General features: G+C 36.8%; 1 protein-coding gene across 7 annotated transcripts in view; it reads right to left on the bottom strand.

The window, feature by feature from the left end:
- The window catches only part of LOC143035134 (pre-mRNA-splicing regulator WTAP-like), a 95,703-nt gene that overhangs the window by 35,491 nt on the left and 44,289 nt on the right, over positions 1–15,923 (bottom strand). The window contains exon 1 of one of the 7 annotated variants that reach the window (XM_076201741.1): positions 15,594–15,635. The exons of the other annotated variants lie outside the window; for them this stretch is intronic. The gene's annotated coding sequence lies outside the window, so the exon portion shown is untranslated. Of the gene's footprint in view, positions 1–15,593; positions 15,636–15,923 lie in introns of those variants that run through there. 7 annotated transcript variants of the gene reach the window in all.

Genomic DNA, 15,923 nt, shown 5'->3' with positions numbered 1-15,923 from the left:
GACAAAGAAATGGTGAAGAAAATACTAGTCACTTTGATAAGACCAAAATTGGAGTATGCAATGACGATGTGGTCACCAAGTACAAAAAATGTATAACAAAACTTAAAAGAATACAAAGAGCAATTACAAAATTGTCACCAACACTCTCAGAACTATCATATGAGGAGAAGCTGGCAAAACTTGAGCTAAAGACATTGGAGCGAGGAAGTGAGAGAGGAGACTTGATAACTATAGAATCATGAAAGGCATGGAATTTATTGATAGAGAGGATCTAATAAAATGGGATGGTAGAGATACAACAGGACATGGAAAGAAAATCAAGAAAGACAATTATAGAATAGACCTAAAAAAAAATCAGCTTTCCCCACAGGATAATAGACGTTTGGAACAGGTTAGATGAGAATGTGGTGTGTGCAAAAACGATGCACGCATTTAAAAAGTCTAGATAAAATGAGATATGGAGACAGGACACCACAAATATAGCTCCCCTTCCTGTAAAATACAACTAGGTAAATACACACACACACACATATATATAGAAATACATAAATAAATCAAGAGGTCATGTAAAAGAAACAAATGAAAATAAATAATTAGAGAAAATGGCGACTGGAATAAAGGAAGAAGGGATGTGGTTAAGTTTGGGGTTCCCAGAAGAATAGGGAAGCTAGAGTTAGAAGTACAAGCCCTGAAATATTTATCAGGTCAGGGTATAACAAGCCAAAAGACATCACCAAAACTGAGGAACATGCTACACTTCACCAAACCTAGACATTCCACAGCCTACACTCAAACAATTACAGTGATTAGAAGCAACAATTAGGCTACAGTTATTCTTCAAACTCGTAGAGCAGTGCAGTGAAGATAATCAAGATAGAGTAAAGATTTCAAAGAATAGATTTAGTCCTGAAGTTGCTATTCTAGTTCATAATAGTCAGGAGTGTCTAATCCGCTTGTGGCAATCATTTCAAACCCTATTACAAAAGGAATTCAATGTGGAGGTACATCTACATCAGTCTTGGCAGGAACTGGAGAATATGAAATATGATTGGGTAGAGCCCCCTAAGCTGCTTTTGTTCAAATATTTAAGTGCCAACACGCAGTAGTGGAAACTATGTTCCCTTACGAGAGACCACCAAAGAGTGACAAGACAATCAAGAGAAAACTAAGGCAGAGACTATCAAGGGAGGCTAGAGAAAAAATAGAAGGGTTCCTAGATGACAAATATCCCCTCAACAATTTTCCAGATAGATGATAGTTCAAGAGACAATTATTGAGTATTCAGCACATAGAACAGGTGCACTTAGTACCAGTAGAGCACCAGTAGATAAATCCAAACAGTTAGGAAAATCGGAAAAGAGCACCCAACCTAATGATTGTGAAGTAGAAAAACTTAGACAGCGGATCCTGGAGTTAGAGCTTCAGTTCAATCAAAGGAGGAATGAGCCACCTCAAGGCCACGAGATGTCTTACCAACCAAAGTACTGTGGGCACTGTAGCTCGAACAAATGCACATTGAGGGATTGCTAGAGGAAACCTTCACCTGGCCACTGCTTTGATTGTAGACATGCTGGTTGCTGACGCAGGGACCGACAGTGCTCTGCATGTAGCAACACAACTAAAGGGTCCAGTATGAAACTGTGACTACCTGGTACTCACAACTCACCCACCATAAACATCAGGATAGGAGGTCGGCAGGTGAGAGCTCTCATATACACAGCTAGCTGTTATCCACTTAATTCCAGAGAAGACAGCAAATCAGGTTGAAGGAGAAATAAACCTTAGATGTAATCTGCTGAGGCTGCAGGAAGTCACCGGAAACCTGTTATGGATCTTAGGTATGGTAAGGAAATAAACATAGGAAATGAGAAAGCATACAAGAACAGGTTCCCTATAGCACCAGAATCGTACATATTCGTCAACACCCTGCTAGGAGCAGCTAGGTTGTGATGTGCTGAATCAAGTTAGCTTTGGTTGGGATGCCCAAAAGGGAGTTATATTATGGGGTCAGGCCTCGTATATAGTTAATTATGTCCACCATCTGCATAAGAGTGTCCATAGAGTAAGGGAGAATCTGATATCAATGGAGGAGGAATCCAGAGATGACACAAATATTAACCTCATCACCCCAATATTGCTTGACTCTTATCAACCTTGGTTCATACCTATCCCAGTGATAGAAGAACCAAATACCATTCTTATTGTGCATCTGCAATCAATGTTCAATCACAATAGCCACCCCTATCTGGTCCAAGTGGACAAAGGGAACATTTTCTTGCCACTAATCAACCAATCCAAGAAAACAAAACTATTCTGAAAAGGAACCATTATAGGATCTCATGAGTATGTGGACCACATATCTTCCAGGAGAGTCAATGTAACCCAACAGATCCATAATGACTTGTTACTAGGTCAGGATCAAGTAGGAATGGCGGGGTCGTGAGCTGAGAGATTAGCTCAGAAGACTGCAAAACAGAATTGGAAACATCTTTCAGAAATAGAACAGGAAGGTTAAAACATCTAATTCTTGAACATGATCCTTTCTTTATTTTGGAGGACAGGGAATTAGGGTTAATCAAGGGAACGCCTTTATACATTCGAGTAGCAGATCCCCAACCAAGCCAAGCCCCTATGTATAGATACCTCGAACAAGTGAAAGGGATTACAGCCGACATGTTAGATGATATGGAACAAAGATGCATCATACAGCAATCAACTGCAGCATGGCTATCACCTATAGTGTTAGTAAATAAGCCAGATGGGAGTAAAAGAATGTGTCTGGATTACCAATATGTAAACAAACATTAAGCCACTGACATTTACCCACTTCCCTGCCTGGAGGAACTGGTAGAGTAAGCCGCAGGGCATGTTATGTAACTTTATATATGCGAGAAGCTTATTTCCAAATCCATTTAAATGAGGACAGTCATGACCTCAGTGATGGAGTGTCCTTGTACAAGTTCCATAGGATGCTTTTCAGTTTAAACTGTACTCCCGCTATATTCTAAAGGCATATGGCTTAAATTTTAGCATCCCTAGTACAGAAGGGATGGGTAAAGAACTACCTAGATGACCTCATTATATGGGCCCCAGAATTTTTTAACATTGGATGGTTAGGAGAATTATTCACCCTTCTAATGCAGAATGGAGTCAAATTAAACCTGAGCAAGTATGCTTTTGGAGTAAAAGAGGTCACCTTCCTAGGTCATAGAATCTTCACAAAGGGGAGCAGACCCTTCCTGAAGAACATAGAAGTCATAATCAAGATGAAAGCTCCTAAGACCATGAAGGAAGTAAAGAGATTTATGGGAATGTATGGTTTCTATCATAAACATATACCATCCTTTGCTCAAACTGCAACCCCCCTCACCAATCTCACAAAGTCAAACACCACTTATAGGTGGGACAAGAGCTGTCAAAGTGCGTTTGCAAAGCTTAAGGAGTGCTTAATAGATGCTCCTATTCTGGTGAAAACCCAAGTTAATCGACCTTCCATACTCGTTACAGATGCTAGTAATACCCACATGGGAGGTGTGTTGCGTGATTCAAGATGACGGTAGTAACAAGCCGACAGGTTACTTTTCTAAGAAGTTGACGCCGTGCAAGACCCGGTATTTAACCATGAATAAGGAAGCTCTAGCAATAGTCTTAACCTGTATGAATTTTCATCAATATCTTTGGGGAACTAGATTTATGATCACATCATCAACCACTCATGAGGAAGATGAAATCTCCCCATTTGAATAGATGGATCCTGGAGATGCAGGAATATGAATATGATATTATGTCCTAGTGAAGGAATATTACATGGCAGATCATTTATTCTGTCTGGTCAGAATTGGGAACCACATACCAGAATCAACGTGGCTTGGAGAAGCAGAGAGGAGGGAATTAGCTGAATCTCTAGGAGGAAGGTTATCCTCGAAACACTTACCAAGGTTATGTCATCAACACATGCAAGAAACATTATTAGTGGAAACACTGAACCTTATGGAACTCTGCTCATTATTGCTATCCAGCTTGACTTCTTGTCCTGTGCTACTGTCCTCATGTATCTTTCCTTCAAAGTCTTTAATCCATTCTAGTAGTCTGCCTCTCACTTCAACATACTTCGATTTCCACATAAGTCGACTGTGAGGTACTTTATCAAATGCCTTCTCTAGGTCCAGGTACACACAGTCCACCCACCCTTCTCTCTCTTGCAGCACATCAATCACTCTCAAGTAAAAGCTTAAATGTTTGACACACTTGACCTTCCTGGTCTGAAGCCAAACTGTCTGTCAGAATGCTCATCTTTTCAAGATATTTGGTCCATCAATCTTTCACGATCCTTTCATATAATTTCACTACTGTGTTAGTTAATGGTAATGGCCTATAATCTAGTGGTATTTCCTTGTTTCTGCCCTTGTAAATTGGCACCACATTTGCCCCTTTTCCAATCAAGCAGTACAATGCCTCCTTTCAATGAACATGTAATAAGACTGTGGATCTTGTCCACTAGCTGTTCTCTACATTCTTTAAGTATCCAGTTTGAGATCCCATCAGGTCCTGAAGCTTTTGTCACATCCAATGATCCCAGGAGATTGAACACTTCCCTCACTTATTGTATTGTATTAATACAGTAACCAGCACTTAGAAAAAAGTGTGTAAAGAAACAAGTCATATCACAAGTGATGACGTTTTTAGCTTCCCATTCACCAGAAGAATAAGCCATGATGACAGGTTATTTAAGCCTATCACTCAGTGTGGAGGACACAAAAACAAGGAAGATGCAGAACTCTGAATGCCAAATCAGAGGTTAGAATAGAATTAATCTAAAATGATATCAAAGGTCTGATAAACTAATTAGAAATACAATATCATAATTCATATTATGATAAACACATTGGTGATAAAATATAATGTACAAAGTCAGTTAGGAAGTAGAAAGAATATAACATATAGAAATGGGTAACTAAGTGAGCCTATTTAATCATAGGTCAGGTAGAAGAGACGGACAGAAACAGAGAAAGAGGTCGACATAGGGCTTACGATCTAATTTACGTTGGTGTTTCGGTGTGGTAACAGTAGTGTAAGAACATATATGTGATTACTAACAAGTGTTTGAAAAACTTATGTTGGAAACATATATAAAAACTAAACCAAATGTTTCATTTGCCATGCTAACCATCCGACACATTTCTACATTTATATATGCTGAAAAAAAAAAAAAAAAAAAAAAAAGTGCTCTTCAGTGAACACCATTTGGAAACCTTCATTCATTATATATTTCTGCCTAAGCTAAGGCCTCTTCAAAGATCTCACCATCTACTATTAACTTGTTGATTTCCTCTGTGTGTATTTAGTTAGTTGTATCTTATGGGTAGGGGAGTTAAGCTCATGGTGTCCTGTCTTTGCATCTCTCCATATCCAGTTTGCTCTTAAATTCTTCTACTGTTTTTGCACACTGTTTTTTCATCTAATTTGTTCCATAAATCCACCACTTTGTTGGGAAAGCTGTTCTTTTTCAGGTCTCTCCTATAATTGTTCTTTTTAAGCTTCTTTCCATGTCCTCTTGTGTTTCTCTTATCTCAATTTAAGTCTTCTCTATCAGGGACATCCATGCCTTTCATAATTCTGTAGGTGGTCAACAAATCACCTCTTTCTCTTCTTTGTTCCAGAGTTGGCACCTCCAATTTTAGTAATCTTTCTTCATATGATCATTTTGTAAGTTCTGGGGCCATCTTCGTAGCTACTCTCTGGATTCTCTCAATCTTCCTTATATTCTTTTTTGTACTGGGTGACCATAGCGTCACTGCATACTCCAATTTAGGCCATATCAATGTGACTAATATTTTCTTTACCATTTCTTCATGCAAGTAGGTAAAAGCCACTTTTACTGATTTTAGTAAGTCATAGGTTTTGCCAACAATTTTGTTTATATGCTTGTCAGGGGACATATCTTTTGTGACAATCACTCCCAGGTCTTTTTCAGATCCCTCTTTCTTTACTTCTTTTTCACCAATTTCATATCTTCCTGGTGTCCTTTTTTATTTTTACTTTTTCCAAACTCCATTATGCTATATTTTTTAATGTTGAATTCCACTTCCTACTTCTGACTCCATTCCCAAACCCTGTTCAGGTCTCTCTATAATGAATCACAGTCTGTTTCAGTACACACCTTTAACAATTTTGCATCATCTACAAAGAAGCTCTTGTAACATTCCACTCTCTCATCCATGTCATTTACATAAATGGCAAACATTATATTTGTGTGTGTGTGTGTATTTACTTAGTATTTATTTACTAGTTGTATTTTGCTGGAGGAGAGCTATGCTCGTAGTGACCCGTGGTTGTATCTTTCTGCATCCAGTTTTTTTCTTAAATCATGTATATTTTTAGCACTCACCGTTTCCTCTTTCAGATTGTTCCATATATTTATTACTCTGTATTTACCTAGTTGTATTTTACAGGAAGGGGAGCTATGCTCATGGTGTCTCGTCTCCATATATCATTTTGTCTAGCCTCTTCTTAAATTCGTGTATTGTTTTTGCACACACGACATTTTCATCCAACTTGTTCCATACATCTATTATCCTGTGGGGAAAGCTGTTCTTTTTCAGGTCTCTTCTATAATTATGTTTTTTTTCTGTGTCCTCTTGTATTTCTTTCATCCCATTTTATTAGATGTTCTCTATCAATAATTTCCATGCTTTTCATGATTCTATAGTTATCAGGTCTCCTCTCTTCTTTGTTCCAATGTCTGTAGCTCAAGTTTTGTCAGCCTTTCCTCATATGGTAATTCTGATAGCATTGGTGCCAACTTTGTAATTGCTCTTTGTATTCTTTCAAGTTTTGTTATACAGTTACTCTCTGAGTTACAACCTAGATTGGTTCTGACCAACCAGTCAAAAGTCGGATCCCATTCAAAAGGGCCGACACGAGGATTATACTCTAGGATACATGATATCAATCTGTTGCATTTTTAAGTAACTTTTTCTATTGAATACTATTATATACAAGTTGTTTACTGTTTATCAATTTTATGCCTTTTAGTTTAATTTTTATAATTTTTCTTAGTTTCTTTAATGTTTTAATACTGTACTGTACTTCAGTACATATACGTATACAGGTACTGTATTATACTATACCTGTATACACACACACACACACACATATTAAATATAACCTTGCTTACCATTTTTAAGGTTTTTAAATTGTAGTTTCCTTTTAATAATTTTTTCTTATCTCTTCAATTGTTATATGCATCCTAAATACATGTGCATTTTAAGATCTATCTTCTTCATCCATTTTAATCCATTTTAAGTGTGAGATATAGGTACAGTACATTTATCTTTGTATACAGCATTGAGTAAAAGCAGCAACGACTGCAACAGCACTGTAGGAGAGAAGCCAAACGCACAGTATGGGATCCAATGTATTTAACATTTCGCCCAGCAGGGCTTCTTCAGATATTACATAGTGGACAAACATCTGACTCCTTATAAAACCCAAGCTTGTGGGGAGAAATGAACATGAAACTGGTGTAAACACAATTTGCGTAAATCAATTGTTTTGATTTATATTATCAATGAGAGATATAGAAGCAGATTCAAAACATCTATGTTTCATAGTATGGTTTTCATATTTAATAATTTTAGAATTATTCCTGTCAGCATTGTGGCCTGTATCGTATCTATGTCCAACAATGGTATTATTCATATTGTAAGTTTTCTTATCATATTTATGTTCCGATATTCTTTTATCAACACCACGGAAACTTTCACCAATGTAGACCTGTTTTACAACCTTAACATGGCCCACTGTAAACACCTGCTTGACGAACATTTTCCCTATTTTTATTTCGGCTTTTTATAAGAGTGCCAACTGTTACCGAGCTGGTGTTAATGTTGTCTACATTGGTGAAAGTTTGCATGGTGTTGATAAAAGAATATCGGAACATAAATATGATATGAAAACTTACAATATGAATAATGCCATTGTTAGACATAGATACCATACAGGCCACAATGCTGACTGGAATAATTCTAAGATTATTAAATATGAAAACCATACTATGAAATGTAGATGTTTTTAATCTGTTTTGAGACCATTATTTCTTGTCTGTTTGCATTCGGTGTGAAAAAAATTTCAATTTCGATGATGTACATTCCCTTTCAAATCTTAAAGACCTGTATCAAATTACCCCTGGTCTACACCTTTTTTGGAAAAATAGATGAATATGTTTTCATTGATGTATGTACAATTTATTTCTGTAATATATATATATATATATATGTATATATATATATATATTTATATATATATATATACACATATATATTATATATGTATATATGCATACATAACCACACACATAACTAGGTAAATACACACATATACATGTTCCTTGAGGCATCCTGTTCTCATCTCTCCCCCATCAGGTAGCTCTCCATGTCAACAAAGTACCATGTATCTTTTTCATTTTCATTTTCTGCCAAAGTCTTGCATGAAGAACCTCAATGCTTATCTTTGGTAATGGTAAAGAATCAATGCTCATAAAGGGTGCCTCTTTTCCACACTGCCTAAAACTGGTTATATATATTCTTTAACCATTCTTAACACTATGACAACTGTCTACTCAGTGACTGTTCCACTTAGTTATGTTCAGGGGTGTAGAGTTGGAGTCGGAGTCAAGGAGTTGACAGTTTATGGTTGGCATCAGTAAATATTCTTGTAACTCCAGACTCCTTTATGAGATAAATTTTTATGAGTTACTTCACCACGCCACAGCTACATAGTAAATACTATGTGTTTCATACCAGTCCAATGTACATGCTGGTAGGGTGACTACATAATATTACAACTGCTGTTGGGGAGAGGTTTTAAAGCTCATGATAGAAATTTACCTGTCAGGATGTCTTCACACACACACACACACACACCCTTTCACCGAATGGACGGCGAGAACTGGTGTTCCAAAGAAAAAGGAAAAACTACGTGGATCTCAACATCCAGGAAGTGCCTTTTATTAATTTATAGGGAAGGGGAGTGCTCGTGGAATAGTGGGGAAGTGATAGGGAAGGAGAAGGGAAGGGATATTGAGGGAAATGGAAGGAAATGAGGAAGGGGAGGACTTGGTCCAAGAGTCCAGGCGGCTTGAAAACAAACGCCGAATGGATGACTTGGATTTCGATGATGGGACTAACAAAATTGTAAAGATCAGAAACATAGATAAGAGCAGTTCAATAGAAGGTGAGGATAATAATTTCCAAGGATTTAACGAGGGGGTGGTGGATACCAACCTTCCCCGACTGGCAAAAGTGGAGGAAAAACTTGAACAAATGACTGAGCATTGGGAGATTAGGTTTGGCAAAATGTCAAAAATTGCCGAGAGGTTTGAAAAATTGGAAGAACTAGAGAAGGCGAACAAAAACTTAACTGATGAAATAGAAGACCTAAAAAGACAGTTAAGAGAAGTAAAAGTGGAGAATGAAGAATTAAAAAGGAACAATAGAGACAATAAAGAAACAATAGCAAAAGAGGCAGAGGGGTGGAGGAAGATACAAGAAAATAGTTAAGTTGTATTTTCTGATATAATTAAACAGCAAATGAAAGAACAAACTCAGTTATCAAAGTGATGAGACAGAAGGAGAATATTGTAAGAGACTTAGCAGACAAAACGAGATGTATAATTATATTAGGAATGGAAGAGAAACATAACCCAGATAGAACCACAAGAATCAAAGAGGAAAATGAAAAAGTAAGAAATTTACTAGAATTAGTTCAGGAAGATGAGCCAGAAATAATGAAACAAATCGAAGAGAAATTCAGAATCGGGAAATATAGTACAGACAAGACCAGACCAATTAAGATTAAATTCAGGTCACAAACGACGGCAGAGAATATCTTATCCAAAACAGGGAAACTAGCAACAAGTGAACAATATATAAAGGTATGGATAAAAAGGGAAATGAATAAAGAGGAAAGAGAGGAGGAAATAAGGAAAAGACATGAAGCTAAGAAAAAAAAACGAGACCAGAACGGAGACAGAAAAACAAGAATTCTACTGGAGAGTAGTGAATATGAAATTGAAGAAATGGAAAATAACAGAAACATAAAAGAAACAGAGAATACAATGGAAATAATAGAAAGTTAAAAGTATCCTACACAAATATAGATGGATTAATAACAGGACTGAATGAACTGAACAAATATCTGAAAGAAAAATATCCGGACATAATGGGAATTGTTGAGACAAAATTAAAAGGTCCACTACCACCCAACAGCATAGGACACAATGCATATAATTATTGGATTAGAAACAGAGAGAACAAGGGGGTGGAGTTATGTTCCTGACTAAGAAGGATATAAACGTGAAGAGTGTCACATATGGGAACAATAGAGTAGAGATGATTATGATAGAAGTAGAAGATAGAGATAAGAAGAGCAGAAAGTTTGTAATAAACTACGTGCCCCCAAAAACAGCCTCGTGGGAAGAGAATGAACATAAAAGCATGTTAGAAGACACAAGAATAACACTAAACAAGATAATGGAAGATGGAGGAAGAATAGTTATGATGGGCGACTATAATTGCAAAGAAATATGCTGGGAAGAGATGACCGTAAAGGGTGTAGAAGACTCATGGGGAAGTGTTCTACTTGAGATGATTACTGACAACACAATGGCACAATGGATCCAAGAGAACACTAGGTATAGAAATGAAGAAGAACCATCGAGACTAGACCTAATAATCACATCAGAACCTGAAATAGCGGAAAAGGTAGAATACCAGGCACCAATAAGCAAAAGTTACCACATATTGATAGAACTAGAACTAAATGAGAAAAAATACATGAAAAGAAATGAACAATATAGAAAAGGAAGATTGATGTATGAAAAAGCAAATTTTGATAAAATAAGAGAATTCTTCCAAAATGAAAACTGGGAAAGAATACAGAGATACAACAGTAGAAGAGAAATTGAATATTTTGACAAAAATCTATAAAAAAGGAGTAGAAAAGTATGTCCCAAGACAAAAACAAGAAAAAGAATATGTAAAGTGCTGGTACAATAAAAGTTGTAGGGAGATAAAAGACAAAAGAGACAAAGCTTGGGCCAAATGGAAGAAAAACAAGACCAGAAAAATGGAAAATATATACTTGTTATAGAAATGAATATGTACAAGCGTGCAGAGAGGAAAAGAGAAAATATGAAAAAGATGTCATAGAAAAATGTAAAGATCAACCAAAACTATTCTACAGATTTGTAAACAACAAACTGAAAAACAAACAAGATTTGGAGAAATTAAGACAAGGAGTTGAATACACAGAGGAAATTGAAATGGCGGAAATTATGAACAAACATTTTAAATCTGTGTTTACAAAGAAGAACATACAACCTGAAGAGATTGAATGGAAAGAGAAAGTCCCCCCAATGAAATAAATAGAAGTAACAAAGAATGAAATATTGAAACACTTGAGTAATCTTGATGTCAGAAAATCGCATGGACCAGATGAAATAGCAAACTGGATTTTGAAAGAATGCAGGAATGAACTGGCAGACATAATACATAGCATAATAAACAGTTCCTTGAAAGAAGGTAAAGTTCCAGAAGATTGGAAAAAAGCAAATATAGTACCTATATATAAAGGAGGAAATAAAGAAGACCCTACCAACTATAGGCCAGTCTCTCTAACAAGTACAATAGCAAAAATTTGTGAAAGAATTGTCAAAAGTAGATGGGTAAAATATTTAGAAAAAAATAACGTGCTAAATCCAAGGCAATTTGGATTCAGACAAGGACGATCATGCGTCACCAATTTAATATGTTTCTATTCAAGGCTAATAGATATAATACAAGAAAGAGATGGATGGGCTGATTGTGCATTTCTAGAGCTAAAAAAAGCTTTTGACAAAGTACCACATAAGAAGTTGCTTAAGAAATTAGAAACTGAAGGAGGAATACAGGGCAAACTGCTAAATTGGATGAAAGACTTTTTGCAAGAAAGAAAAATGAGAGTAGAGATAAGAGACCAACACTCAAAATGGGATGAAGTAATAAGCGGTGTTCCACAAGGAACAGTTCTGGCCCCAATAATGTTTGCTATATATATTAATGATATGGATGAAGGAATTGAAAGCTATATGAGCTTCTTTGCAGATGATGCAAAACTATTGAAAAAAGTGAACACGGAAGAAGATTGTGAATCACTACAGAGAGATCTAAATAAAGTGCAGGGATGGAGTAGAAAGTGGGAGATGGAGTTCAATACAAAGAAGTGTAGTATAATGGAATTTGGAAAAAGTAAAAACAGAATAACAGGATCATATAAATTGGGAGAAGGAATAAAAAAAAAGTAGAAAATGAAAAGGACCTGGGAGTCATTGTTATGAATATGTCACCTGAGAAACATATAAATAAGATTTTTGGAGAAACCTATAATTTAATAAGAACAATCAAAGTTGCATTTACATACCTGGATGAAGAAATGGTGAAGAAAATTCTAATCACCCTGATAAGACCAAGATTGGAATATGCAGCAACGATATGGTCACCAAGTACAAAAAAATGTATAAAAAAAACTTGAAAGAATACAAAGAGCAATTACAAAATTGGCACCTACACTCTCAAAACTATCATATGAAGAGAGACTAGCAAAACTTGAACTACAGACCACTAGAGCAAAGAAGAGAGAGCGGAGATTTGATAGCTATTTACAGAATCATGAAAGGCATAGAAATTACTGATAGAGAGAATCTGATAAAATGGGATGACAGAAATACAAGAAGACATGGAAAGAAAATAAAAAAAGACAGCTATAGAAGAGACCTGAAAAAGAACAGCTTTCCTCACAGAGTAATAGACAGTTGGAACAAGTTTGATGAGAAAGTGGTGTGTGCAAAAACAATACATGAATTTAAAAATACATACATACATATACCAAGGCTTCTTCCCCCTTACAAGGGAGGTAGCCAAAAAGGGAAAGGCATAAAAACACTCCCCTTCCCGTAAAATACAACTAGGTACAACTAGGTAAATACACACACACACACATATATATATATATATATATATATATATATATATATATATATATATATATATATATATATACATATATACAGTGATCCCTGGCTACTTCATGGATTTCTAAAATATATATATATGGAAAATATATTGTGGAGTTTCTGGAAAATTCTAGAAAAATCATGATTTATGAACACCTAAAATTTTTAATTAAATCCATTTAAATATTAATAAATATTATTTCCTAGTCTAGGAACAACAAAACAAGCGTAAAATAGCAAAAAATCATATACAGGGGTATTTCAACTTGTAACTCGCATGACAAAAAAAAAATAAAAAAATAAAATAAATTAAATAAAAAATAAAATAAATAAATAAATAAAATAAATCTAGAATGCAATGTGCATACAGTACCCACATATCCCGTTACTGAGAAAACACAAAGCGTACCATCTCGGTGACGAAGTGTGTTGTAAGACAGCCTGTGATTGGTGCAATGGAGAGACGATGAATCACAGCTTTCCATTCTGTAATCTGGCTTGTGATTGGTGCTTTGATCGATGCTCAGATTTGCAGCATCTTCCCTTGTCTCTCTCTTGTGGCCATTTCGCTTCAAGCTTTTTCCTCAACTGGTTTACTGTACTACTTTGTGCTGTGCTGTGTGTGATTTTTTTTTTTTTTGGTTTCTTTGCGTTGAACTTTGCCTTTTCATCCCCTGCAATGACTCCCAAGCATGCTGCTTCTTCCAAGGCTGGTACTGAGCCTAAATGCAAACGAAGAATGATGACGATCGCTGAGAAGGTGAAAATTCTGGATATATTGAAGGAAGGGAGAACTTTCACTGCCATAGCCAACCATTTTAGCGTGAACAAATCCACCGTTCACTACATCAAGAAGGAAGAGGCTAACATTTGGAAGACGGCTGCCATCACCTTTAATAAGTCAGCTCATAATAAAACTATCATCCGTATGGAAGCTGCTTTGGCCATATGGATAGCTGACTGCCGAAAGAACATAGCCTTGGTTACGAACATCATCCACCCAAAGGCTCGGAGCCTGTACAAGACTTTCGCCACTAATGAACCTGAGGACAACAGTGGCGACCACGAAGAAGAAGAAGACGACAAAGACAATGTAGAAGATCCACAACCAGGGATGTCCAGTGATTCACAACCTAAAAAAAATATCCTTTTTCTGCTAGCATGCTGCTTCTTCCAAGGCTGGTACTGAGCCTAAATGCAAACGAAGAATGATGACGATCGCTGAGAAGGTGAAAATTCTGGATATGTTGAAGGAAGCAAAGGGGGGTCTGCCAAGTTTCAGAAACGCTTTGGCCTAATAAGCATTTTCCTGCATGGCGAAGCTACTTCTGTTGACATGAACACTGCTGAAACATACATGAATTAAACTTTCAAGAAGATTATCTCCGAAGGTGAATATAAGCCCAAACAAGTTTTTAATATGGATAAGATGGGCTTTTTTGGGGGGAAAAGAATGCCATTGTGAACTTTCCTGTTCAAAGAGATAGCAAAAGCCTCTGGCTTTAAAGCATACAAGGATTGTATGACCCTCGTGATGTGTGGCAATGCTGTGGAATTTTTGTTTAAGCCAGGACTTATTTACAAGTCTAAAAACCCAAGGGCTTTAAAAAACAAAAACAAGAATCTGCTACCCGTACATTGGATGCACAATCCAAAGATGTGGTTCCACCAGTGTTTTATCCCGCAAGTCATGGTGTATCTATTCGAGACGGGCTTGCCATTCAAAATCCTATTCCTTATGGATAACACTGTTGGCCATGCTACTGATCTGTCGCATGAGGGCATTCAGATGAGTTCCTGCCACCCAACACTTTGTCACTTATTCAGCCAATGGACCAGGGGGTTATCAGGGTGTTCAAGGCCCTATATAAGAGGAATGTCCTAGTGAACCTGGTTGCTTCTGTGGATGCCACCCAAGAAGACGAAGACAAAAATTTGAACTTGAAGGCATCCTGGTGGCAGTACACAATTGCTACATGCCTCCAAAATATCCAGAAGGCATTGCAAGAAATGAAGCCTGCCACCATTGACGTGAGCTGGAAGAAGTTGTGCCCCAAGGTTATTTATGATGACAAGGGATTTACACTTGCCAAAATCCAACACTCTGCAGTACAGAAAGCTTTGCAGTTGGCTGCGATCATTGGGGGTGATGGCTTTTCAGACATGACCATAGGAGACATCGATGAGTTATTAGACTGCCACTCCCAGCTGCTAACTGACACAGACCCCGAAGACTTGACGAAGTCAGCCAGTGAAGAAAAAGAAATGCAGCAAGAAACGGAAGTTGTCGACCAAACTGGCTTGACTTTGCAATGGCTGGCCAAGCTCTGCAACCTGGCTAAAGAACTGAAAGAGGGGTCATAGGAATGGGAAGATGATATGGTTCGTTCTGTGCAATTTTGCAACAAGGTCGACAAAGTCATGAACCCCTACAAGATGCTCTTTGAATGGAAAAAGAAGCAGTGGCATCAACTTCCTATCACAATATTTTTACAGCCTCGCAAAAAAGAGCCAGTTTCTGCTGCTACTACTATGGTTGTACCTTTGGAAGAAGTGGAAGAGGTGTCCCAGGAAAGGGCACCGCCGTCTGAAGAGATGTAAAATACAATCATCAGATGCACAGTAGAAGTCATCATCAGCTTCATCATCATCATTTCTACTGCACAGCAAATTCATCACCATCATCATTCAAATTTTACTTCAACTTCTTTTGCCTTGAGTACAGTAACAACCTTTTATTTTTTTTAATTATAAGTGTTATTGCTTAACAGTTGTCCTTGTTATTAATAGAGTACTGTGATGGGTGGGTTGTTAACAGTACAGGGAGGGTTTTAAAAGTCCAAATACACATTAAATAAATACAGTCGTACCT

The sequence above is a fragment of the Oratosquilla oratoria genome, chromosome 18 (genome assembly GCF_046742065.1).
Source record: "Oratosquilla oratoria isolate Oo_2021 chromosome 18, ASM4674206v1, whole genome shotgun sequence".
NCBI classification, from domain to species: Eukaryota; Metazoa; Arthropoda; class Malacostraca; order Stomatopoda; family Squillidae; genus Oratosquilla; species Oratosquilla oratoria.
This window is presented reverse-complemented; position numbering and strand designations above follow the sequence as displayed.